This window comes from Carcharhinus amblyrhynchos, chromosome 2 (assembly GCF_965287045.1).
Source record: "Carcharhinus amblyrhynchos chromosome 2, sCarAmb.v2.hapA, whole genome shotgun sequence".
NCBI classification, from domain to species: Eukaryota; Metazoa; Chordata; class Chondrichthyes; order Carcharhiniformes; family Carcharhinidae; genus Carcharhinus; species Carcharhinus amblyrhynchos.
Window position 1 is genome coordinate 28105816 of NC_137325.1, and position 27767 is coordinate 28133582.

The window sequence follows — 27767 nt, forward strand, 5'->3', positions numbered from 1 at the left end:
CCTTGATCTGTGGGACAGCAGTGCTAACCACCTAATAAACTATTTGAATGACTGGTGTGCTCTGTCCTGGCTGTGAAATATACTAATTTCCTAAGGAAAGAAACAGCCAAGGTGGCAGATGGAATTAAAAGTAAGGATAGGGAAATAAGAATTTCTTTCAGAATACACAAAGTGACAATTTAAGTCTATTCACACAATGAACCAAAATAACACAGAAAGAAAACAATACAGTCTTCTATTATTTTGTTGACGCCAACTATTGAATTCTGTTATCCTAGAACAGTGCTGGTTAAAACAATGAAAAGTGCTTCTCAGTTCTAAGGCATGGCTGCGATTGCCAATTCATAGAAATATAGAAGGTAGGAGCTGGAGGAGGCCATTTGGCCCTTCAATCCTGCTCCACCATTCATCGTGATCATGGCTGATCATCCAACTCAATAGCTTAATCCTGCTTTTCCCCAAAACCTTTGATCCCATTCACCCAAATGCTATATCCAGCTTCCTCTTGAATACATTCAACATTTTGGCATCAACCACTCCCTGTGGTAATGAATCCCACAGGCTCACCACTCTTTGGGTGAAGAAATGTCTCCTCAACTCCGTCCTAAGTGGTCCATCCTAAGTCCTCAGATTGTGACCCCTGGTTCTGGCCACACCCACCAGTGGGAACATCCTCCCTACATCTACCATGTCTAGTCCTGTTAGAACTGTATAAGTCTCTATGAGATTCCTCCTCATTATTTGAACTCCAGCAAAACTAATTCTAACCTAGTCAATCCCTCCTCATACATCAGTCCCACCATCCCCAGAATCAGCCTGGTAAGCCTTCTCTGAACTTCCTCGAGAACAAGAACATCCTTCCTCAGAAAAGAGACCAAAACTGCACACAATATTCATGTCCCATGGATCTCTTTTAGCTTAAACCTTTGCCAGTGCTGGTTAGTTGCTTTAATGGAGTGTTCTCCTGCATAATTAAGGAAGAGGAAGGTGGAAGAAAGAACTATAAGATCTTCAAGAAGTGCTACATCGTTGATATGAAACTTGATCGGGCTAATTCTCCATGACGGGGTAGTAAAGTAAGTGACTGCCATCTGTGGAGGTATCATATGCAAAGACAAGAAGAGAGGGGGGTGATGATTGTGGAATATTAGTGGGAAGAAGTTTGATCTCACCTCTGGGACATACATTTATCCCAAATCACCATCTGTTGTTTGGCACCTTATGCTTGAGGAGAACATTTTTAAGAATCTGCAATATGAGAGAGGCAAATTATCAATGCCACCAAGTAGTGCAGGGCTTCTACCACCCCCTAACTGAGGGAAATCGAAGAGAGAACAATAGGTTTCTTCTTGCTAGCTAAGCTCATTCGATATAGCTACTTATCCCACTTGTAATTTGCTGTGTTGACCTTTATCTTTTGAATGCAGTGATACAGATACCTGATATCCTCTGGGGCCTTAGCCAAAAGGCCAATCCTGTCTAGGCCTGTCTCGGCCCGAACACTGATCATTGCAAACCATAAGATATAGGAACAGAGTTAGCCATTCAGCCCATCGAGTCTGCTCTGCCATTCAAACATGGCTGATATGTTTCTCAACCCCATTCTCTCGCCTTTTCCCCTTAGCAATCAATAACCTATCTATCTCTGTCTTAAATACACACAGTGACTTGGCCTCTACCGTCTTCTGTGGCAATGAATTCCACGATTCATCATCCTCTGGATGGAGAAATTCCTCCTCATCTCGGTTCTTTATTCTGAGGCTATGCCCTCGGATCCTAGTCTCTCCTTCTAACAGAGGTCATCACAGTTAAGGCTGATCCTATGCTTAACCAAAATCCACATATCAACAGACAGCAAAGTGACTGGATAGGAATGATGAAGACTGCTCTGAATGGTTTATCAGCTCTGATGAATAGGGGACTGTGGACAACTGAAGCATCCGACCTGCTGTCTTAACTCACAAGGCCTGGATTGAACCTGTGAACCCCTTGGGCTGACTGATATATGTCAACAAGGGAATTCAAAGTCTCTCTTAAAGGAAGCAATTGTGCTGGCCATCCACTGATAAATTGGAAAGCTTTAAGGCTGTATAATGTCTTAGATATGTTGATCTGCATTCTTAGTAAATGGTGGCAAAGGATTCGAGAATGGAGTTAGGTACGGTAAGAACACAATATCAGTCAGATGTATCAGTCAGTCACAGCGTGAGGCAACATTGATATCAATCTTAACAGTTCATAGAATCCCTACAATGCAGAAGGCCATTCAGCCTATCAAATCTGCACCGACAACAAACCCACCCAGGCCTATCCCATAACCCCACATATTTTCCCTGCCAGTTCCCCAGACTTTAAGTGGCCATTTTGCATGGCCTATCAACCAAATTCACACATCTTTGGGCTGTGGGAGGAAACTGGAGGAAACACACACAGACGTGGGAAAAAGGTACAAACTCCATACAGACAGTGACCTGAGGCCAGAATTGAACCTGAGTCCCTGGCGCCGTGAAGCAGCAGTGCTAACCAGGGTTGTAGCATTATAGAACCATAGAGTCCCTACAGTGCATTTGGCCCACCCAGTCTGCACTGACAACAATCCTACCCAGGCCTATCCCTGTAACCCCAGTTATTTACCCTGCTCATCCCCCTGACGCGTAGGGGCAATTTAGCATGGCCAATCCACGTAACCCGCACATCTTTGGACTGTGGGAGGAAACCGGAGCATCTGGGGGAAATCCTCCAGACACGGGAGAATGCGCAAACTCCACACAAACAGTCACCCAAGGCTGAAATTGAACCCAGATCACTGCTGCTGTGGAGAAGCAGTGCTAACCACTGTGCCACCATGCTGCCCGAACCGCTATGCCACCATGCTGCCCAGTTCTACGAAAGGTTCCTTTGAAAAATCTATTAGGGGTAGAATCAGATAAACCACTTTGTACATCTCCAAGACACTTCACACAAGTGACAAGTGGGTCAATCATACCTGTTTCTCTGAACAAGGGCTGGACCATCATAGCTCAACATTTGTTGCCTCCCTTGAACTCTGCCACCCCATTCCATTGCACACTGCCCCATCCCCCAATGGTCAATTGTGTTCCCCCAATGATAAATAAATACCAGATCAAGCAGGAAAAACGTATCACTGTGTTGCAGCTAGCAACTTCTTGGAGGCAAGGAAAACGATATTACACATGTTACCTCTCTTGCTAATGACAGGTTTTGAAAGGGTCAGGTGCCTAATTCCAATGGAGCCGAAGATGGTCTCTTGCCAGTTGGACTGAGCACTCATTGGGAATCTAGAGTCAGGTTGTAAAGAGATAGACAGCCTCTTCTAGTAGAATCGGGCTGACTTGTGAAGTTTGATCCAAGGAGAGAATTCCCATGTAGCAAACCACTTACTGTTCACTCACATTACATGCCATTTCTCGTCCAAGAAAAACATCTCTGACTATTATCCTCATCCAAGCGTAACATCTTTGCATGTTTAGTGCCCAGCACTGGGAATGCTGCAAATTTCACTCAAAGGCTGAAGCACACATTAAAATCAAATCTGCTGTGCAGCGAGATGCAAAAATAAGGCATGTCGTTACAGGATAGACTTGTAAATTAGCCACTGTCTTAACATCAATACATTGCACAGTTGGACAATCAGTCTTGTCCGAGTTCTTAGCAAACTACTTTTGAGCTAAGCAGGGCCAGGATGTCCAGTTGAGCCGATATAAATATGGTCCAAATTGATCATTCAGCCACAGTGATCCAGTGAAAGGATTGGTTGATACATTGGGCTGAGGGCAGTCCATTATGGATGAGCCAGACTCTGCAATCTTCCTTCTGATTGATTTATTCTTGGCCTCCATTCTTAACAGACCTTTCCCTTTCTTTTTTCCAATGCCCATCCCATCCACTCCACTCCTTCCATGGCTTTCCATCTACTTGTCAACAGTTAAATCTCTTACTTATTTTTAGTGCTGATAGACATCTTTGACCTGACACGTTGGCCTGATGTTTTCTGGCCAGCAGGGAGGCCACAAGTGAGGGTGTAAATAGCTGAAGGTCCCAGTTGGGCTGGGGATGTGGATAGTCCTGCCACTCTTAATGCAGTGGCCTTGGATTAGGGGCAGGAGTGCCACAAGTTTGGAAGGGCTGTGGGGATTTGAGCACTCACAGTTGGGAGAAGGGAAGAAGGCCTGTGAATAGATCTGAGGAAGGTCAAAGGCTTCTTTGAGCAGGCTGGTTGGGGGTCCTGGAAAGGGCACTGAATTGTTAAGTCAGCAGTCCCTGCCTCCATTTCACTGACACGGTTCCCAAACCTTAGGCAAGCGACCCTAGACAGCTTAGCCTAACATCTACTGTTGGAAAGATGTTGGAATGAATTATTAAGGAAGTAATAACAGCATTTTGGAAAATCATGATCTAATACAACTGAATCAGTATGGTTTTGTAAAAGGGAAATCGTGTCTGACTAATTTACTGGAGTTTTTCAAGGAAGTCTCAATCAGAGTGGATAGAGGAGAACCAGTAGATGTTTTATATTTAGACTTCCGGAAAGCATTTGACAAGGTATCTCACAATATGTCAAGTCATATGGTATATTGGAATGGATAGAGAATTGGCTAGTGAGCAGGAAACAATAAATGGAGTTAAGGGGTTCTTTTTCAGGTTGGCAACCTGTAACCAGTGCGGTTCCTCAGGGATTAGTGCTGGGACCGCAACTATTTACAATTAATACAACTAATTAATGATTTGGAGGAAGGAAGTTGACGTCAAATTCATAGAAGACACAAAAATAGGTAGAAAGGCAAACTACAAGAGGGATACAAGCTGTTTACAAAGGTTAATTGATAGGTTAAATGAGTGGGCAAAAAGGTTGGCAAATGGAGTATAAAGTGGGAAAATATGAAGTTGTTCATTTTGGAAGGAGAACCAAAGACCCAAGTATTATTTAAATGGAGAAAAACTGCAGAAAGCTGCAACGCAAATGGACTTGTGAGTACTTGTGCAAGAAATACAGAAAGCTAGCACACAGATGCAGCAGGTGATCAGGAGCGTTAATGGAATGTTGGCCCTTATTTCAGGGGGGTTGGAGTGTAAGAGTAGGGAAGTCTTGCTGCAACTGTACAAAGTGAGACCACATCTGGAATATTGTGAGCAGTTCTGGTCACCTTATTTAAGGGAAGATATTATTTCATTGGAGACAGTTCAGAGAAGGTTCACTAGGGTGATCCCTGATTTGGAAGGATTGTCTGATGAGGAAAGGTTAAACACTTATTGGAATTTAGAAGAATGAAAGGTAGTCTCATTGCAACATATGGGATTCTTAAGGGTAACTGTTGAGTGAATGTTTCCTCTAATGGAAGAGTCTAGGACCAGAGGGCATAGTCTCAGAATAAAGAGCACCAATTTAAGGTTGAGATGAGAAGGAATTTTCTTCTCTCAGAGGGCTATGAGTCATTGGAACTGTTTGCAACTGAGAGCTGTGGGGACAGAATCCTTGGGTATATTTAAGGTTGAGATAGTTAGATTTTTAATGAGTAAGGGAATCAATGGTAATGACGAGTGGGCAGGAAAATGCATAGGAAGAATGTTGATCAGCCATGATCTTGTAAATGTCGCAGCAGGCTTGGGAAATCAAATGGCCTTTTCCTATTCCTATTTCTTATGCCTATGGCCATATGTTCATCTACACAGAAGAACACTTGAATGTCCCAATATTCACTGGTTTAAACAAAATGTCAGGTGCTTGTCAAGTGGGGGGTGTACATTGTATATTTCTCTTCTTAGCCCTGCTTCCTGCCCTCTCCCACCAATGTTGAGTGGAGACGATTATTATAAAAGCTGCCAACATAGTTTCTCTCTTTACACATACTGCCTGGTCTGCTGAATGTTCCCCATAGAGCAGCACAGCGGTCATCACTGCATCCTCACTGTGCCGGGGACCTGAGTTCAATTCTTGGCTTGGGTCACTGTCTATGCAGAGTCTGCACATTCTCCCCAAGTCCTCGTGGGTTTCCTTCGGATGCTCCGATTTCCACTCATCTTTTCCAAAAGATATGCTTGTTCGGTGCCTTGGTCATGCTAAATTCTCCCTCGGTGTACCCAAACAGGCACCGGAGTGTGGCAACCATGGGATTTTCCCAGTAACTTCATTGCAGTGTTGATGTAAGCCTACTTGTGATACCTATAAACATAGATGGTTTGTTTTTAATATAGGGCGCATTTGGTCACGTTATTTACCCAGACTAATCAAATCTAAATTTCCGGCATTTTTCACAATCCGGGCTATAGAATCGCAGAATCGCTATAGTGCCAAAGGAGGCCATTCAGCCCATCGAGTCCGCACAGACAACAATCCCACCCATCCCCATCATCCCACATATTTACCCTGCTTGTCCCCCTGCCACTAATGGGCAATTTAGCATGGCCAATCAACCTAACCTGCACATTGGTGGACCATGGGAGGAAACCGGAGCACCTGGAAGTAACCCATGCAGACACAGGGAGAATGTGCAGACTCTGCACAGACAGCAACCCAAGGCCAAAATCAAATCAAGGTTCTTGGTGCTGTGAGGCAGCAGTGCTAACAAATGTGCCACCGTGCCGCTATAGTTTCCTCATTGTGTAAACATCGGGAACGCACCCTCTTTTAATTTACCAGCCACTGACTAAAGTACAGGAATCAGCCATTTTAGATTTGGCCAATTTTTGAGGATCTGATTTCATTAGCAATGATGAAAAACTGATGATCAATAACATCCACATTGAAGTATTGATCCTGTAAAGCTTTTTAAGCAACAGATGAGTCAATGGACTGACATAAATGCAGTCGATATGGGTAAGGGTATGTCAAAGGCATCCAGGAGTAGTCTTTGATCAGTGATTGCATATGATGGGAAAGATTCAGTGCTCAATTCGGATGTGGATAATAAAGCAAGATAATTCTTTCACCAGAAAGCAGGGGGTAGTAGAGAATGGTAACCATTGCTGAATTAAAGGAGTTTACAAAATGATCAGAGGTACACCAATTGTAGCTGGACTTTGGAAGTAATATTTGGTATTATCAGGCATGTTTTATCCTATTTGTGCACAGCAAATTTAACAGCAATCTGGCAAAACTCTAAATGCTTCAAAATTATTCACACCAGGGTAACTTTTGTGCAGACCTATTTTTAACCTAATTCTGTCTCCGCACGTGAAACTTCTTTTATTGCAGGTATTTTGTTTTTCCGTGTACAGCCAGTGATGAGCTGTACTTGAAGCTGATGTGCAGCTCTTACAAGCCAGAACAATTTTGCCTTCCTCTTCCCAGTCTGAATAAGGTTTTGACTCTTTGTTTCTTGTTTTGCAGCCAACTTGCCCTCCATTCTGCTACCTATCCCTGACTCCATGTGCTCTGCCTACTCCTTCTTCTTCAGCAATCACTGGCTAATGAGTATGATTGTCCACCTGAGGAACTCTGTGTCACTGGGCATGGGTTCTGGGGTCCTTGCTTGGCTGATGGGCCCAATCCTTGAACCATATCTCCAACTTCACAGTTGGAAAGTGTTTCTGGAAGATTTTCCTTGCACTCCAGATCACTGGCATTCTTTTGCCATCGGTTGTTCTCAAAGCATTGTGATCCTTCAATCAGAAGCTTCCTGCAAGTAGGTGTCTTCTTGGTAAGTGTTTCCCAGATGTTGTATTTCTTGAGGTACATCTTCTGGGTGCCTTTGAAGCTCTTCCTTTGTCCTCCTTCTGTTTGGGAGCCTTCCTTGAACTGGGCCAAGATTTGCTTTGATAGACGGGATCCTGACACCTTAAGCACATGGTTGGCCCAGTGGAGCTTGGATGACCACAGCCTCGATGCTGGTGCTCTTGTATTCTTCAAGGGCACTAATGTTAGTACGCCTGTCCCCTCAGATGACATGGAGAATCCGTCTCAGGCAGTGTTGATGGCATCTCTCCAGAGCACTAAGGGGACGTCTGCACATGGTCCAGGTTTCTAAGCCACATAAAGGTGTTGGGAGGATGACTGCCCTGTACACTAGGACCTTAATGTGGGCACAGATGTCACAGCCATCAAAGACTCTCATCATTTGGCATCCGAAGACAGTACGAGTGGGTTGAATATGATGCTGGATCTCCACATCGATGTCAGCATTGGATAAGAGGTGACTCCCCATGTAGGAAATGCTCCATGTTTGGCAGGGTTTCTCTTTGTTGAACTGTGTGAGTTCCCAGGCAATAAGGGCGGTTCTCTGTTCCAGTCAATTGTTCTACACATTTTCCTTGAGGGATTGTATCTTCCAGGTTCCGAGATTGAGTTTAATTTTGATTTTCTGATCTCAGGTATCTGAGCCAGTGAATGTGGTTCTCCAGCCAGTGGGTAGATGGAACAGACTATTTCTAGCCCCTTCATCATGTAGGGTGAATCCTGAAAAGGGCTGCTTAGTCATGACGAAAGCTGCTGTAACATTCTCTTGTTCCTATTCCAAGAGCGAAATGACTGAATCAAACTCCACTGCCCATGAGCTAGTCTGAAACTAGGGACTTCCAGATCACACGGTCCTGTCTCCATCACCTCTCGCTGATTGCCACAGGGTTTGGTTGTATGTGGGGGTTGGGAGGTGTGTTGGTTCCACCAGATAGACACATTGGCTGGAACTCTACCACCTCACCCACCACAAAATCGGAGCAGACGAGGATCTGACAACAGAAATCTCCTTTGAACTCGAGTGGAAATCTCCAGTCTCGCCCAACTGAGGCCATAAAATCCCACCCATTGTGCAGGACATCTTTTAATATGAGAATGCCATTGCTTATCAGCAGACACGTAGTCCTCGACAGAGGGTAGGTCCAGTTCCAGTTGCAAGGGAAACTCGAAGACTAGGGATCTCATGTACTACTGCAGCCTTCGTCTGCCATCAAAGCCAATGATGTTGCACAAATATCTTCTGCCTAATCAACCATTGAGGGTTTGTTTTGGATTGCACTTTGTCTGATTTCACCGCTCTGACCTTGCCCTCCAGGAGTTTAAGACTTGGGATCAATGGAAAAATGAACATATAATGCTGTACCTTATTGAAAATCCACGTACATTACATCTACTGCAGTACTCATACCTACTCTTTCTCAAGCATGATGCTTCCCTTTTAAAATCCATGCTGTCTACTCTCCTGTATATATTTAAAATATTTCTTATTTATTTTCTACGCTACATATTTAAGTCAAGGTTCCATTACCTTTCATACCATTAATACTAAATTACCTGTGTTCCAGTTGCACGGGTGGAGGTGTTCAGCTTGTTTTTTATGGTCCTCATGGTTACTGTTAACTCCTAGAGCTCACTTTGGTTGTCATGAAGGATTGGAGAAGAGTCTCCTAGATTTTATCCACTTGCTTTTGCCCCAGATTTCTTTTAAATGTTGTCTCTGCCAAGAGATTGCATAATGAGACATGGGACAAAAATTAGCAGTCATGTTGTTTAGTTACGTCAAAACAGCTAGGAGCAGGTCTGATGGACCTTCACTCTTTTTGTATATTGGTAAAAGAGGACATTGTATTTTCACAGAAGGCTGACAGTCAATATACATGGAAATAGAACAGCCTCTACAAATGGACAAAGGGTAATAAGATCATTGAGAAAAGCTGGATTGAATTTATTCCGGAGATTCACTTAAAAAACATCTTCCAACAATTTCTTTTACAATTAAAAACCAAAAGAAGACTGAAGGAGGACTTGATGAGATGCTGAAGAACCACTGGGAGAGTAAACATTCAAAAAGGCATTGTATTAAAATAAAGCACTTAAAGCATTAATATACTCAGCCTCAGATTATATTAATTCCAGATTTTCAAAAACAAAGGCTCTGGAAACATGATAGTAAATTTTACATCTTTATTCCAGGACGGGGAAAGCGATGTGATAGGAATTAATTCAATTTTCGCCATTGTGAGTAAATTTAGACAGCATTGATGTACCACTTGAAAAAGGCCACTCAGCTCCAACTCTTTCCAAAGATCCACACAGCCCCTCCCCGTTCTAATATGTCACTCAGCCCTCCACCTTCCAATGTCACTCGCCCCTCCCTGTTCTAATGTGTCACTCAGCCCCCCCTCTTTCTAATGTCACTCAGCCCCTCCTCTTTCTAATGTCACTCAGCCCCTCCTCTTTCTAATGTCACTCAGCCCCTCCTCTTTCTAATGTCACTCAGCCCCTCCCCGTTCTAATGTGTCACTCAGCCCTCCACCTTCCAATGTCACTCGCCCCTCCCTGTTCTAATGTGTCACTCGCCCCTCCCCTTTCTAATGTCACTCAGCCCCCCCTCTTTCTAATGTCACTCAGCCCCTCCCCTTTCTAATGTCACTCAGCCCCTCCCCTTTCTAATGTCACTCAGCCCCTCCCCTTTCTAATGTCACTCAGCCCCTCCCCTTTCTAATTTCACTCAGCCCCTCCCCTTTCTAATGTCACTCAGCCCCTCCCCTTTCTAATGTCACTCAGCCCCCCCTTTCTAATGTCACTCAGCCCCCCCTTTCTAATGTCACTCAGCCCCTCCCCTTTCTAATGTCACTCAGCCCCTCCCCTTTCTAATGTCACTCAGCCCCTCCCCTTTCTAATGTCACTCAGCTCCTTCCCTTTATCATGCGTTACTCAGCCTCTCCCTTTCTAATGTGTCACTCAGCCCTTTCCTTTTCTGATGTGTCCCTCAGCACTCCCCTCCTTTATAATGTATCATTCAGCACCCCCCTTCCCAATGTGTCACTCAACCGCTCCCCTTTACAATGTGTCACTCAGCCCCCCACTTCCTAATGTCACTCAACCCCCGCCCCTTTCCAGTGCATCTCTCAGCCCCTGCCCCTTTCCAGTGTGTCACTCAACCCCGCCCCTTTCCAGTGTGTCACTCAGCCCCGCCCCTTTCCAGTGTGTCACTCAACCCCTGCCCCTTTCCAGTGTGTCACTCAACCCCTGCCCCTTTCCAGTGTGTCTCTCCGCCCCCGCCCCTTTCCAGTGTGTCACTCAGCCCCGCCCCTTTCCAGTGTGTCACTCAACCCCTGCCCCTTTCCAGTGTGTCACTCAACCCCTGCCCCTTTCCAGTGTGTCTCTCCGCCCCCGCCCCTTTCCAGTGTGTCACTCAACCCCTGCCCCTTTCCAGTGTGTCTCTCAGCCCCGCCCCTTTCCAGTGTGTCTCTCAGCCCCGCCCCTTTCCAGTGTGTCTCTCAGCCCCGCCCCTTTCCAGTGTGTCTCTCAGCCCCTGCCCCTTTCCAGTGTGTCACTCAACCCCTGCCCCTTTCCAGTGTGTCACTCAACCCCTGCCCCTTTCCAGTGTGTCTCTCAGCCCCGCCCCTTTCCAGTGTGTCTCTCAGCCCCGCCCCTTTCCAGTGTGTCTCTCAGCCCCTGCCCCTTTCCAGTGTGTCACTCAGCCCCTGTCTCTTTCCAGTGCGTCTCTCAGCCCCTGCCCCTTTCCAGTGTGTCACTCAACCCCTGCCCCTTTCCAGTGTGTCACTCAGCCCCTGCCCCTTTCCAGTGTGTCTCTCAGCCCCTGCCCCTTTCCAGTGTGTCTCTCAGCCCCCGCCCCTTTCCAGTGTGTCACTCAGCCCCTGCCCCTTTCCAGTGTGTCTCTCAGCCCCTGCCCCTTTCCAGTGTGTCACTCAGCCCCTGCCCCTTTCCAGTGTGTCACTCAGCCCCTGCCCCTTTCCAGTGTGTCTCTCAGCCCCTGCCCCTTTCCAGTGTGTCACTCAACCCCTGCCCCTTTCCAGTGTGTCACTCAGCCCCTGCCCCTTTCCAGTGTGTCTCTCAGCCCCTGCCCCTTTCCAGTGTGTCTCTCAGCCCCTGCCCCTTTCCAGTGTGTCTCTCAGCCCCTGCCCCTTTCCAGTGTGTCTCTCAGCCCCTGCCCCTTTCCAGTGTGTCACTCAACCCCTGCCCCTTTCCAGTGTGTCTCTCAGCCCCGCCCCTTTCCAGTGTGTCACTCAACCCCCGCCCCTTTGCAGTGTGTCTCTCAGCCCCTGCCCCTTTCCAGTGTGTCACTCAGCCCCCGCCCCTTTCCAGTGTGTCTCTCCGCCCCCGCCCCTTTGCAGTGTGTCTCTCAGCCCCTGCCCCTTTCCAGTGTGTCTCTCAGCCCCGCCCCTTTCCAGTGTGTCACTCAACCCCCGCCCCTTTGCAGTGTGTCTCTCAGCCCCTGCCCCTTTCCAGTGTGTCACTCAGCCCCCGCCCCTTTCCAGTGTGTCTCTCCGCCCCCGCCCCTTTGCAGTGTGTCTCTCAGCCCCCGCCCCTTTCCAGTGTGTCTCTCAGCCCCTGCCCCTTTCCAGTGTGTCTCTCAGCCCCTGCCCCTTTCCAGTGTGTCACTCAGCCTCTGCCCCTTTCCAGTGTGTCACTCAGCCCCACCTCTTTCCAGTGTGTCTCTCAGCCCCGCCCCTTTCCAGTGTGTCTCTCAGCCCCTGCCCCTTTCCAGTGTGTCACTCAGCCCCTGCCTCTTTCCAGTGTGTCACTCAGCCCCTGCCCCTTTCCCGTGTGTCACTCAGCCCCACCTCTTTCCAGTGTGTCTCTCAGCCCCGCCCCTTTCCAGTGTGTCTCTCAGCCCCGCCCCTTTCCAGTGTGTCACTCAGCCCCCGCCCCTTTCAGTGTGTCACTCAGCCCCCGCCCCTTTCCAGTGTGTCACTCAACCCCTCCCCTTTCTACAGCTCCTTCCCTTTCCAAACATCTTCCCCTCTCCTCTGGTTCAAATTTATTTTATAACTCACCTGTGAAATGCCTTTGAAGTTTGTGATATTTTGCTAGATTTAAGAGTTATTTTTGCTGATATATCTTTCTCCTGAGGTCACACCATTTCTTCCCCATTTCCACTACTTTCTTTGGGTACAGAGGAATACTTGTCCCTCTGTATATTCCTTATTACTACTTGTTGCATTCCAAAGTGTAAGTTGCAGCAGGCGAATTCGTTACCAATTCACAGATTATAAATTGCCACCACCTCTCTACCCAGTTGGGACCATACATTCTGTGCCCCAGTAGGTATTCAATAAGTAAAGATGTGTCTCAAGTCTGCACTTTCAACCAGAGAGCACGCTGTTCTCATGGTGCCTTTTCCTTAACAAACAGAATCTATTTATAAAAAAATTATTGCGCTCTTATGACCATGTAGTGAGTGCTTTGGCTCAGCTCCCTCCTGTGTGCTAGAAATGTTCAATTGATGTCTTGCAGTTCCAAAGTGTGGCGGGGAGCCTCATAAATGTGTTCCCTGTGTGACAGCAAGGAATTGAGTGCTATCACAAAATGCCAACACGTCAATGCACAGTAACCTCAAGGACGCCGAGCGATTCAAAGGCTGCTGCCAAAAATACCTGTTTGAGGTCAATTGCAGATTTTAGCACACGGTTGCTAGACTAGATTCACAGTGCTGGCTGCACCTACTGTGCATTGCACTCTCTGTCACCCAGGGACAGTGGGTGGTGGTGAGTGAGGGAACGGTTTCAATTTAAGCTGTGATGTGGGTGGGTTTCTGCGTGGGCATACGGTTTCAACCACATGCCTGCATTGTCACTGCTCATACAGTCATAGAGGTTTACAGCATGGAAACAGGCCCTTCGGCCCAACTTGTCCATGCTACCCGTTTTTTTAAAACCCCTACGCTAGTCCCAATTGCCCACTTTTGGCCCATATCCCTCTACCCCCATCTTTCCCATGTAAGTGTCAAAAGTTCTGCTGATTCTGATAAAATTCTGATAAATTTCTGCTGATTTCCATCTCCATGAATTTTCCCGACTCTGCCCTTTCCTCTGCTCATCCTCTGTTGAAACCCTCATCCATACCTATCCCAGGAATGAAGGGTTTGTCATATGAGGAGCAGTTGAGGAAGCTGGGTGTACACTCGGAGTTTAGAAAGATGAGGGGGAGGGGGATCTAACTGAAACTTACAGAATACTGAGAGGCCTGGGTAGAGTGAATGTGGAGAAGATGTTTCCACTAGTAAGAGAGACTAGAACTTGAGGACACAACATCGGAGTGAAGAGACACTCCTTTAAAACTGGGATGAGGAGGAATTTCTCCAGTCAGAGGGTGATGAATCTGTGGAACTCATTGCCACAGAGGGATGTGGAAGCCAGGTCATTGCGTGTCTTTAAGACAGAGATAGGTTTGTGATCAATAGGGGGATCAAGGGTTATGGGGAGAAGGGAATGAGAATCATATCAGCCATGATTGGGTGGCAGAGCAGTCTTGATGGGCCAAATGGCCTAATTCTGCTCTTATATCATATGGTCTTATGCCAACCCCCAGACTTGACTATTTCAGTGCACTCCCCTGGCCTCCCACATCCTTCTGTGTGCCTAAGGTCATCCAACAGTCTGCTGCACATAAAATCATAGAATCCCTACAGTGCAGAAAGAGGCCATTCAGCCCATCGAGTCTGCACCAACAGCGATCCCACCTAGGCTCATTCTCTGTAATCTCACATATTTTTCCTGCTAATCCCCTGGCACTAAGGGGCAATTTAGCAAGGCCAATCAACCTAACCCATTCATCTTTGGATTGTGGAGGAAACCGGAGCACCTGAAAGAAGCCAACATAGACACGAAAAGAGCGTGCAAACTCCATACAGACAGTGACCGGGGGCTGGAATTGAGCCTGAGTCCCAGCCGCTGTGAGGCAGCGGTGCTAACTACTAAGCTACCCTGACAACCCATGTCTCATGTCTGGACTCACATTAAATCCCGTTCATCCATCAGCCCTGTATTTGTTGACCTACTTTGGGCTAAGCAGGGCCTCGAGTATACATTCTTCATCCTTGGCCTCAAATCCCTTAATGCTCCATCCCAGCCCCGTCCTCCATAAATCCCACTCTGCACTCTCCTAATTCGGGGCCGACTGAGTATTCCCAATCTGCCTGTCCCTCCCTTTCCTCCGCTACAGCACTCTAGTGGAGCCTTGCCCTCTTAACTCACCCAGCCTAACATCTCCTCATTTGGTGCAGTGTCACATTTTGGTTTACAAAGCTCCTGTGAAACAACTTGACATGTTTTATTTTATCAAAGGCATTCTATAAATATAGGCTTTTATTGCTGCAGTTAAAACAGCTGTAAACTGCTGGCACGCCAGTGGGAACCCATAGACCTCCGCCTCTAAATATGTTCAATATTTATTAGCTGTTGTTTTCAGTCCGTGTGAATGGGTTTCTCAGACTTCCTGGGACTTTGCTGGATGAAACAAGCGAGAGGACAGCAGGAATTGACAGGACTGGGAAATTGACCAGTGAGAAAGGTTTTAAATACTGAGATATTACTGCTGCTGCCTTACCTCAGTGATAAATTTTGACTCAGGGGACTGTGTTGGTGAAGGGCCAGGATTTTCCAGCCCTTTCAGCTGCTGGGATCTTCCAGTCCTGACGAACACATCCCCTCACAGTGGGGCCGACAGGCAGCACAAGTGACTCCAGGGCGCACAGAAGATCTGCCAATGGCGAACTGCCTCTGCCGCCAGAAATCCCCTGTGGTGGAGATAAGGGCCAGGCCCTTCGGCCCTCCAAGCCTTCACCAACCACGCTATCCAACCAAACTAAAACCCCCCTACCCTTCCGGGGATCATATCCCTCGACTCCCTTCTCATTCATATATTGGTCAAGAAATCCCTTAAAAGTCACTGTTGTTTCTGCTTCCACTACCTCCCCCGGCAACGAGTTCCAGGCACCCACCACCCTCTGTGTAAAAAATCTGCAATGTGGAATGGTTGGGGCGATCCTTGCCAGGGCATTTTTTCACTGGTTTAGGAAGGGATTCCCAAAACCTTGGAGGCCATTCTGCTACCTTGGAGGTTTTTTTTTGTCTTTGATTTATATTCCTCTGCTGTCAATAAGTTGGGGGGGGGGGGGGTTCTTATGTCACTTTACATTGGAGCTCAACTGATGAGCACCAAGAGCAGGAGCAGCAGCAAAGGCCAACGCCAACGGGAGCAGCAGCAGCCTTCACCTCACCCACCCAGTGCTTCATAGAATCCCTACAGCACAGAGGAAGCCATTCGGTCCATCGAGTCTGCACCAAGTCTCCAACATAGCATCTCGCTGGGTTTTACAGTCTGTATGGGTGGCATAGATGGCACAGTGCTTAGCACTGCTGTCTCACAGTGGCAGGGATCTAGATTCAATTCCTGGCTTGGGTCATTGTCGGTGCCGAGTCTGCACGTTCTCCCCGTGTCTGCGTGGGTCTCCTCAGGATGCTCAGTTTTCTCCCACAGATCGAAAGATGTGCTGGTTAGGTGCATTGGCCATGCTAAATCCTCCCTCAGTATAGCTGAACAGGCACCAGAGTGTGACGACTAGAGGATTTTCACAGTAACTTCACTGCAATGTTAATGTAGGCCTACTTGTGACATTAATAAATAAGCATTAGCGTGAAAGCCTGAAAATATCATAGCTGGCACTCATACTACAGAAGGACTTTTCTAATCTCTCTACAATAATGTACTGCTTCTGAAGACTGGCAGAACCTCACGCATTTTCTATTATTGTTTCAATGTGGTCCGCTTCTTTGACAGCCCCCAATGCACAGGATCTATATCCAGCTGAGCAGAACCTGAAGGGTTCGGAGCTCTCTGATGGGGGCTTCCCACTACTGAAGTTACTGTGAAAATCCCCTCGGCGCCATACTCTGGTGCCTATTTGGCTACACTGAGAGGGAATTTAGCAGGGCCAATGCACCTCACCAGCACGTCTTTCGCACTGTGGGAGGAAACCAGAGCACCCGGAGGAAACTCACACAGACACGGGGAGGACATGCAGACTCCGCACAGACAGTGACCCAAGCCGGGAATCAAACCCAGGTTGCTGAAGCTGTGAGACAGCAGTGCTAACCACGATGCCACTGCAGCGGCAGGACAGCAGTAGATAATAAAACACTACCCATAATCTTCACCTTACAGTCCTTAACAAACACACATCTCAGACAGGACATTGAGACCTGTTTTCTTTTCATTTTCCAGTGCTAGTGTTTCTGTATAACGTTTCTCATTTTAACTCCCAATAGCATCTGAATTAATGAAATTTTACCTCACTCAACAAAACTGATTCCAAGGTCATCCTCGATACTGAGGCAGCGCTGTGATTCTCCACATGAATATTGATCTCAAAATGCTTAACCGTGACAGCTTAATTTCTCGTGTCTATTATTTCTCATTAGAGTAAATAGAAAATGTACAGATACTGTTTAATAGATATATAGCAAGTGATCGAAAGTGTGGAGTTTACAATTACAACAGTGCAGCGATTAGGCTGAAGCTGCCTGTCTCCAAATGTGACTCCACTCAGATTGTTTTACATAGTGAATGTTCAGTTGAGAAGAGCACTTTCACCTTTAAATGATGTCTGTACACATGATAATCACGCAGCACTTAATTTGTCACTCAGAAAAATTGTCATAATGGTAAGAATACATCAATTGTGACCAACATTGCCAGACTGTTATGAGAATATGCACCCCAGTTACTTACAGACTGACATGGTTTGTATAACAGTGCAGCTGTAAAACAACTACAGACATATGGGTCATTCCAGGGTTAAAGTTCAATCATTGTTATCGCCTAAAAATAAGGCTTTTGGTGGTTTCATCCCAATTACCCCCACTATTCAAATAAAATATTTCAATCTCTGATGACTCCAAAGTTTGTACAGTTTATACCAAGAAAGGATACCAAAGTCATTGACCAAAGCCTTAGCCATTCCATGTCATTTTAATAATTGGGTCTGGGTCTGGCAATCTAATTGCAAGCACACAAGCCTGTCATTGTTAACTGATTTTGAAGAGGTGCTTTAGAACTATAGAATCCCTATAGTGCAGAACAAGGCCATTTGGCACATTGTGTCTGCACCAAGCCTCCGAAAGAGTATTTTACCATGTGCCAGAGGGCACAGGCTGGCACTCCCAGGGTGCACATGTCCAGTGGGTGCAGTTGAGGAGGAACTTCTTCACTCAAAGGGTGGTGAATCTCTGGAATTCTCTGCCCGTTGAAGTGGTGGAGGCTGCCTCGCTAAATATTTTTAAGACGCGGGTTGATGGGTTTTTGATAAGAGAGGGGATTAAGGGTTATGGGGAGAGGGCGGGAAAGTGGAACTGAGCAGCGACAGATCAGCCATGATCTTATTGAATGGCGGGGCAGGCTCGAAGGGCTAGATGGCCTACTCCTGCTCCTATTTCTTATGTTCTTATGTTCTTCGGCTCATTCTCCTGGGAAGCCCCAGTGGCTCCTCCTTCACTCCAGCTGGGGTAGGTCACCAGTTTTCTGAAAGCGGGGAACTAGTCTGAACCCCGTTGGGGTGAAATAGTCCTGGCGGGGTGTGAGATGGGCTGCGAATTACATCCTGTCTGTGCAATAATATTTCTATGGTTCTATGGTTCGAACAATAACAATACTATATTGGCTATAAATGGTCATCCTGAGGTCACAAAAGGCACCATACAAATCCAATTATTTTCTTTTCTCTCTTACAGCCACTGCCTTAAATTTATGAAAATGCAAATGAAATCCAGTGTTCAATCCTTACTAAATAATAGACTTGATCACCACACTGATAGTCCTCTTAGCTGAAAGAAGCTAATTTTACATTCGACTGATTTTGAACTTTATCTTCTTTAGTATTCCAGGTTTGATGAGATTTTCTGAAATTCCATAATGAATCTGAAGCTTAATCCCAACTATCGTTGCTACAAAACTCTTTACTCAGTTGCTAAGGTTAATAAAAGAGCACAGTAGTTATTTGAGAAGGGTGATGTGTCAAATGACATGCCATAAATTATTCTGAAATAAATCTAATCCATAATAAATCCTGACATCAATGTTACTTTCAAAATAATCTAATCAAATTATCGGGGGTTTGCAGACACGTCAATGGAAACATTCCAGAAGTACTTAAACAGAGGAATGAGGACTTTTACTACCACTGTTCCGAAAGGTATTTCTAATCACTAAAGCCTTTTTTTGAACACAAGCTTCTCTTAGCAACATTTTAACACAGGACATTACTCCAAAACTGTCCACAGGCTGAATAATTGGTAGCTTCACTGAGCCAAAATAGGGAGCACAGTGGCACAGTAATTAGCACTGCTGCCTCATAGTGCCAGGGACCCGGGTTCAATTCTGACCTCAGGTCACTGTCTGTGCGGAGTCTGCATGTTCTTCCCGAGCCTGCATGGGTTTCCTCCGGGTGCTCCAGTTTCCTCCCACACTCCAAAGATGTGCAGGTTAGGCAGATTGGCCGAGCTAACTTGCTCCTTAGTGTCCGAAGCTGTGTAGGTTCAGGGGGGAGGGGGCACAGTGGCACAATAGTTAACACTGCTGTTTCACAGTTCCAGGGACCTGCGTTCGATTCCTGGCTCTCAGGTCAATGCCTGTACACATTCTCTCCGTGTCTGCATAGTTTTCTCCGGGTATTTCGGTTTCTTCCCACAGTCCAAGATGTATGGGTTAGGTGCATTGGAAATGCTAACTTGCCCCTTAGTGTCCCAGGATGCGTAGGTTAGAGGGATTAGTGGGATGAATATGTGAAGTTGCAGGGATGAGTCCCCAAAGTGCAGAAGGAGGCCATTCAGCCCATCGAGTCTGCACTGACCACAATCCCACACAGGCCCTATCCCCATAACCCTACTTATTTACCCTACTAACCCTCTGATACTAAGGGGCAATTTAGCCTTGCCAATCTGCAGTTAGTAGGATAAATCTGCGGAGTTCTGGGAATGGAGAGGCTGCCTGGGTAAGATGCTCTGTCAGGGAGTCGGTGCAGACTCGATGGGTCGAATGACCTCCTTCTGCACTGTAGGGATCCTATAAAAAAATCTGGCCAGGGGATGTGCAGATTCAGTCAACCTGCATAGAAAGGGAGCCACAAGTTCAGTTCCAGATGATTAGCTTCACTATAAAAGAATCAAAATACGGAGTGACAATTAGTTGTAAAATCAGCCAAGAAAAAGTGAAACGAGCAGTTGGGTTGTTTAGACCTGTGCCTCCTGATAGGACTGAGTGGACTACTCGTGTGGTGTAGTGAAGCCACACTACACCAGGTAATTTTAATCCAGTATGAAGCCCCTCTCTCGAAAACAGACGCATTTATATAGCACCTTTCATGATTTCGAGGACTTCCCTAAAGTGCTTTACAGCCAATGACGTACATTTTATTTGAAATTACTGTTGTAAAGTGAGTAAAGCGTCAGCCAATTTGTGCATAGCTAGATCCCACAAACAAGAGGATGATGGCCAGATAACCATTGCAATGTCGACTTAGGAATAACTAGTGGCTGTGAGGACCTCTCTGCGTCTCTTTACATAGTATCACAGGATCTTTCAAACCACCCTGAAGATAAATAGGGCTTCAGTTTTAATATTCCATGTGGAAAATGGAAAAGTGAGGGGCTAATCCCTTAGTGTACATTAGAACATTCTTATGTCTAAATAACAGTCTGTTCCTGAGTAGGAAACTGCTGTTTAACAATTCCACTGGGGAAATTCACTATTGATTCCAAGCACTGGTCAAAGTACTGTTGGAAATCTGACTTGCTGTTTTGTGTTGGAAACCAGACTCTTTAAGGGAGCCAGCATTTCCCTGTAGCATCATTTTAATAGACTATTGGTTTAAAGATTGAAAAATATTGATTCTGTCTTGGTACAGATTGAAAGGAAAGTCAACAGGAAGCCAAATGCCAGGAATTCATTGCACCCTTGGACAATCTTTCTGGACACTGAGTGCTTGCTGAGTGGTGAGGGGTAGATGCTGTTCCAACCGCAGGATGTGAAAGTGATCAGCGGGGAGCATAAAAGAGCAATGGCAATAGTGAGAACCAGCATGGAGTAAGACCAGCAGCAAGATAAAAGAGCAACAGCAGAGGGAGTGAGGTCAGGGCGAGAGCGATGGAGAGTGTAAAAGAGCGGCAGCAGCAGCGAGCATGAAAACAGGAAAGGACAAGGAGTTTAACGTAGAATTTAGTGCATCAGAGAGTAAAGTCCATGGGTGGGAGTTTCCAGAAGAAGTCTTACAACACCAGTTTAAAGTCCAACAGGTTTATTTGTAACAAATGCCACAAGCTTTCGGAACACACTGTTCCTTCGTCAGGTGAGTGATGGGATTCTCTGGTCAATGGGAATTCTCACTCACCTGACGAAGGAACAGTGTGTTCTGAATGCTAGTGGCATTTGCTACAAATAAACGTGTTGGACTTTGAGCTGGTGTTGTGAGAGTTCTTTCTATTTTTACCCCAGTCCAATGCTGGCATCTCCATATCATGGGACTTTCCAGCCAGGCTCACCCCAAAACCAGAAAATCCCATCCGAAGTCAACAGATCTTTGCATGGATCCAAGCCTCCCCCTCGCCCCCACTGCTCGCTATGATTCCCATGGCAGGCTGGTTGGGAAAAACTGCTCCCACCCTCCCCACCCCGATTCAGGGAATAATGGGAACAAAATAAATTTGAAGTCACTTTATCTCAATGCATGAAACATCCACAATCAGATAGTGGCAAAATAGAGATTAACTTTTGATCTCACTGCCGTTACAGAGACACGGATATAAGGTGACCAAGGTTGGGAAATACATATTCCAGGGGACACAGCATTTCAAAAACACTGAAAATCAGGGAAGGGTAGACCTGATAATAAAGATAACACAAAGCCACGAGTGAGAAAGAATCACGGCTCATAAAATCAAGAGGTCGAATCAATCTAGGTGGAGATTAAGAAGAGCAAAGGCCAGAAAACGCTTGTGGGAGTATTATATTGATTCTCTGACAGTAGTTACACTATTGAGCAGACCATTAAATAAGAAATTAATGGAGTTTGTAATAAATGCAACATCTTCGTTGTGGATGATTTTAATCTTCATATTGATTGCACCAATTACATTGGCAAAGGTGGTCCATAAAGTGAGTTTGTAAAATACTTGTGTGAAAATTTCCTGGAGAAATATATTGTGGGACCATCTAGGAATAAAGTTAGTTTAGATCTAGTATTGTGCAATGAGGCAAAGTTAATCAGGAATGTCTCAGTGAAACGTCCACTGGGAAATAGTGATCATAATATAATTAAATTCTACATTAATTTTGAAAATGACACACTCCAATCACAAAGACAGTGAACATAATTCCATTGGCATGAGGAAAGAGCTGAATAAGATGGATTGGGTAAATAGTCTAAAGGTATGGTGATAAATAGAAATATTTATTTAACAATTCAAAATGTTCAATGAACAACAAAAACTCAGTCAGAAAGATCCATCTGTGGCTTGGCTAAAGAGATTAATGATAGTTCTAGATTAATATAAGGAGCTTAAAATATTGTAAGGAATATTAATGGCCGGAATTTTACTGCCTTGCCTGCCTAAGAATTGGGCAGAGCAAGATCGTAAAATCTCGGTCAATATGCTTGAGGATTTGGAATGCTTCAGAAACCAATAAATGGCCACCATAAAGTTGATAAAAGAAAATTAGTCAGGAATATAAAAATAGACTTTAAGAGCTTTTCCAAGTACAGAAAAAGGAAGTAGCCAGCATAAACATTAGTCCCTTAGAAGCAGTGACAGGAGAAGTTATCGTGGAGAATGAGGAATTAACATTGAACAAAGGTGGCTGTCTTTGTAGTCGAAGATACAAGTTGTAAACCAGAAATAGAAGGTAACCCGGGGGAAAGTAAAAGTGAGGAAATTAAAGTAACTAATATCAGCAGACAAAAAGTACTGGAGAAACTCAAGGGATTATAATCTGATAAATTCCCCCTGATGGGCTACATTCTTGTGTTTGAAAGGAGATAGCTACAGATATAGTAGATATACTGGCTATAATTTTCCAAAATTCTGGAATAGCCCCAGCAGATTGGAAGTTAGTAAATATAAAATTGTTTTTCAAGAACGGAGCTAGAGAGAAATCCAGGGATTGCAGGTCAATTAGCCTGATACCAATAATCAGGAAAGTTTTGAAATCTATTACTGAAGAGGTCTGAACAATGCACTTAGTGAGTATTGCCACTCACTTTTCCTACACAGACCAGCATTAATTAGCTTACTAGGCAAATAACAGTCAGCCACACTAATATTGGACTTGAGTCATACAGACCTGTGTGGATTACAGATTGGCAGATCTCCTTCGTTAAAAGGCATTAATGAGAGAATTGGGTTTTTATGACAATCCAACAGCTTTGTGATCGCTTATGGCAGATTTTTATTTCCAAGATTTATTTCCAAGATTTTATTTTGAAATGCGCCGACTACCATGGCAAGATTTAAACTTGCAATTTCTGGATTATGAGTCTGTAACAAGGTGAAAAATGTATGGCTAGAGCACCTTCCTGTTACAGATTGGAATATGCCAAATCAGGCTGAATTTCTTCTAAAGAGATCTACGCACTGGGTGACTGCCTCTGTTCTTACATTACGTTTTCCCTTCTTAATGGCACTGTACCTACACCTCATAGACTGCAGTGGGTTCTAGAAGGTAAGTCACCATTATTTTCCCAAGGGAAATTAAGGATGTGCAATAAATGCTGGCCCAGTCAGTGACACCCATACCCCATGAATTACTTTTTTAAAAAGGACCTTTGCTTGAAAAGTGTTTGAAAACTAAATTGTAAATGTTTTGTTCAAAAGTAAACTGCAAAAGTGCGAAAAAAAACACATTTAGATGTCTATCTAATGCAACTGTTTCTTTTACATTTTACAAGTGCAGTAACATATTACTGTAACCAAAGATTATGGGTGAGATTCCCCAGCTGTGTGTTTCCGGTTGGTGAGAGGTGGTGCGTTGTTTGCTAGTGGTGGGATTCTCTGGTCCCAATGCTATCAATGGGAATTTCCATTGTTGTCACCCAATGCCAGCAGGGAACCTATGGGTGGGGGAGCACTGCTGACGTGACTGACCGGCGAACGGCCAGTGTTTATGGTTTGGTCCAATTTGAAAGCTGGAATCTTAGTTTTCAAGTGTTTTTCATTTTTATATGTAATGGACCATTTATATTGATGCAAACTTTTGAGGGCACAATTAAACATGGTTTTATAATGGATTCAGGCAAGATAGTCAGAACTTGTTGCACAAACAGCGATAGATTTTTGTCAACCAACAAGCTTGGAATAGAATTGTGGACTTCACTTTTAAAGCAAGGTGAAATATCCGTTCCAGATCTTTGTTGTCCCTGGACCCTAGTCTGGAGAATAGATTGACCAACTGTTCACATCTCCTTGATCTGAAGCATTGCTCCTGTCTGTGCGAGCAGCCAGCAGAGGGCACTGAGACACAACCTAACACTGAACCTTTCTTGCTTTGCCCTCCATTCCTTGGCCTCCTCCTCCCCCCTCCACCCAACGCCCCCTCACCCCCACCCTGAGTTGGTGCTGTACTTGACGATTCAGCCAAGACTGATAACTTGCCAGCTAGAGAACGCCTAAAACTGAATATCTACCAAGATCAGGGGTTTAACCCAGCCATCCCCCAACACATAGCTCATCCATCGTCACATTACTGAGCTGCCACGCAAGGTGTTATTGGCTAGAAATTGTGAATATGTAGCCCACAAGCTGGTAAGCTGGACTATTTAAATGTGTGTGTGTGTGTGTGTGTGTGTGTGTGTGTGATGTATGATAAATAAAAATATTTTTCAGTCCAGACAAAGTTAGTGCTTTTCTTTCTCGTGTCAAAGTGTGAGCTAAGACTTAAATTGGGTTTTTGGTTTTATCAGTAATTAGGGTTAAAGTTTCAGTGCTAAAATGATAGAGAGAGTCTGATCATTAAACTCACTTTTATATTTCATATGCCCCCCATACTTTCCAAGCAAACTATACCCAAGAATAGGCAAATTTCCCACATGGTTTGTTTGCATATGGAATACTTTAAAACCCAATCTGTCTTGGGATGCTGGTTTCTCGGTGGGATCAGTATTGGACAGCACTGTGGCACAGTGGTTAACACTGCTGCCTCATAGTGTCAAGGACCCGGGTTCAATTCCAGCCTTGGGTGACTGTGTGGCATTTGCATGTTCTTTCCATGTCTGCGTGGGTTTCCTCCAGGTCCTCTGGTTTCTTCCCACGTTCCAGAGATGTGAAGGTTACGTGGATTGGTCATGCTAAATTGCTCCTTAGTGTCAGGGGATTAGCAGGGTAAATGTGTGGGGTAATGGGGATAGGGCCTCAGTGGTATTGTTGGCGGTGCAGGCTCGATGGGCCAAGTGGCCACCTTCTGCACTATAAGGATTCTATGAAACAGTAAGTGGTTGCATGATAAAATGAAACATTGATACTTTTGACCACAATACTGCAATATCTCCAATGAAATAATAATCGATGTTAATACTGACTGTGACAGGAACTGGCATGTAAATTCAGGATCTTAAAAGGACAAGTATATTAAGGTGTACACACCAAACTCAAAAACAAATCTGAAAATGCAATTGTGAGCACATTCCTTACTAAAAATGGTTTAGATTCATTTATACCAAACTAAGTTAGCCAAACCTGTATGAATTGGATTCCTGTTCTTTGGCAGGGCTGTCATTGATCTGTGAGTGATTGGAATTTAAGGGGAGATGGTGGTGTGTGGTATTATTAGTAATCCAGAGACATAGGGTAATGCTCTGGGGACCTGGATTCAAATCCCACCATAGCAGATGGTATAAAATTTGTAATTAATCGTATAAAATTTGTAATTAAAAGTCTAATGATGACCATGACTATTGACTATTGTCGTAAAAATCCATCTGCTTCACTAATACCCTTTAGGGAAGGAAAATCAACTATCCTTACATGTCTGGCCTTTCTGTGCCTCCACAGCAATGTGGCTGACTCTCAAATGCCCTCTGAAGTGGAGGGCAACAAGGGATGGACAATAAATGCTGGCCCAACCAGCGACACTCACATCCTATAACATAAATGAAAAAAGTTAGGAATTGAAACTTGGTGGAAAAAACAAGTGGCAGAAACCTCAATCCTCATTCATGGCTGGGGTTCTCCGGTGTTGCTGAAAGTGAATTGGGTTTTGGCTGGGCTACCAAATTCCCTATTCTCACTTGCAGTGGGGCAACCACAGGTATTATCGGAGAATCCTACCCATGAACTATGTCTTTCAGCTAAACGGCTTCTCCTTGCCTCCGTGGTTGACTTGTTTTACCGGAACGACCTTATTCAGTAAATTCTTCTCCACAATTGCTTGCCTAGAACAAAAACTAAGCAAGCTCGATGCTAATACACTTGATTAAATAGGACCTCATTAAGTTACATCTTAAAAAGGTATTCTTTTGGTGAATTTTAATCATGCTATTGTAAAATACACATCTTAATGGTACAATGTTACAAACTTTATTTTCAATAGTAGTTGAAAGAAATTTATGTACGATCCAATTAGCTTCAAATAAGATAATTTATGCAAGATTTTATTTATAATCATTGAATCACACATCACATAAAAACAGAAACAGGCTATTTGGCCCAACCAGTCAATTGTTTATCCTACATGCAAACTTCCTCCCATCCTTCCTTCGTAATTCTATTTTCTTCTCCCCCATATGCTTAATAAATTTTCTCTTTGTTATGAAGTCCATGTTTTGTATCACAGATTCAAACAATGCTACAGTGTAGAAGAGGCTGCACAAATGCATGAAAGGTCCTAACCTGCCTACCTAATCTAACTTGCCAGCACTTGGCCCATAGCCTTGAATGTTATGGCGTGCCAAGTACTCATCCACGTACTTTTTAAAGGATGTGAGGCATCCCGCCTACACCACCCTCCTAGGCAGCACATTCCAGGCTATCACCACCCTCTGGGTACAAAAGTCTTTCCTCAAATCCCCCCTTAAAACTCCCAACCGTCAATTTTAACTTGTGTCCCATCGTAACTGACCCTTCAAATAAGAGAAACAGCTGGTCCCCATCCACCCTGTCCGTGCCTTTCAAAATCTTGAACACCTCAATCAGGTCACCCCTCAGTCTTCTCTGCTTCAGAGAAAACAACCCAAGTCTATCCAACCTCTCTATATAACTTAAATGTTCCACCCCAGGCAACATCCTGGTGAGTCTCCTCTGCACCCCTTCTAGTGTGTTCACGTCCTTCCTATATATCAAGAATAACTTTGTATATTTACTGATTAAGTTTTAAAAATACTGAACAGGGGCATTTAAAAATGGCTTTTGGATTATGGACCCTGGCTAAGGAGGGAACTTTTTCAGCTATAATCTAATTAGGTCTAAACCATGCACTTGGAATCAACTTGTTATGACCATGTTTGGGTAACTGGTCAGTTGGTGAAAGGAGATCATCTGATGAACTAGCTAACCCTCTTGGGTGTTTTGAGAAACTGTTACTTTCTCCAGTTCAAGCGGAAGGAGAGACCAAGAAGATTTTCTCTCCGTCCATCCTGCAAGCTTGAGTCCTGCCTAGTGTTTGACAAGCCACCTGCTGCTGGCTCCAGGAGAACAAATGGAAGTCATCAATCAGCATCTTTAAATGAGCCCAGCACAGGACTCAAAAGGTTCATTGAGTTCAGTTTGAAATCAGCCACTGCATCAATCTACCAGATTTATATATAGCTGGCATTTTGAATTTATAAACAATTTAACCTGTACTCCCATTTTGTAACTTGTTTTGTGTGGTGCAAGTTTGTGTGTGTGAGTTTGTATGCGTGTGGTACGTGAGTTGTGTGTGAGTTTCACAAATTCACACATATACACAAACAGGCAACTCACACACACAAACTCCCATATACACACAAATGTGAGTTTGTGTGTGTGAGTTGTGTGTGTGTAAATTTGTGTGAATGAGTTTGTAGGCGTGTTAACTGTGTGTACAT